This window comes from Chlorella variabilis, assembly GCF_000147415.1.
Source record: "Chlorella variabilis unplaced genomic scaffold CHLNCscaffold_5, whole genome shotgun sequence".
Lineage (NCBI taxonomy): Eukaryota > Viridiplantae > Chlorophyta > Trebouxiophyceae > Chlorellales > Chlorellaceae > Chlorella > Chlorella variabilis.
Genome location: NW_005435083.1, coordinates 21678 through 22185, shown reverse-complemented (window position 1 = coordinate 22185; position 508 = coordinate 21678).

The following is a 508-nucleotide window of genomic DNA, read 5'->3' as shown; positions in this document are numbered from 1 at the left end:
AAAGGGGAAACTTCCTTGGGGTTCAGTTGGTGCAGCGGGGGTTGGGGCCCATAACCTGTTGTGAGAGAAGGGCTTTACACCTGACTGCAGAGGGCAGTCACTGAGGAAGGGCACTAGGAGAGAATGACAAACAAGGCGAAATGCAGGGGATTATATGCATGCATGGGAGAATGGCCAGATGGCGGGTGGCTGCCAGATGTCGCCGCCAGCTGGAGGGTGCTGACAGATGGCATTGGGTCGGGGGAGCTGACCGTTGGGTTTTGCCAGCTGGCGCGGGTGTGGGGCGCGTGGCTTTCGGTTTGGCCATCTGGCTTTCGGTCTGGCCGCGTCCCAACGCGGTGGGTGCTGTAGGTGAGCAGGCTGGACAGCTGGCGGGCGCTGGTGCAGCCAGGTGGCCCGCCGTCCAACACTCCCACGCAGACTGCTCAGCTGCAGGGGGTGATGCCCATGGCGGTGCGGCAGTAGTCGAACTTGGTTGCCAACCACGGGCTTGGTCAGGGAGTCGGCG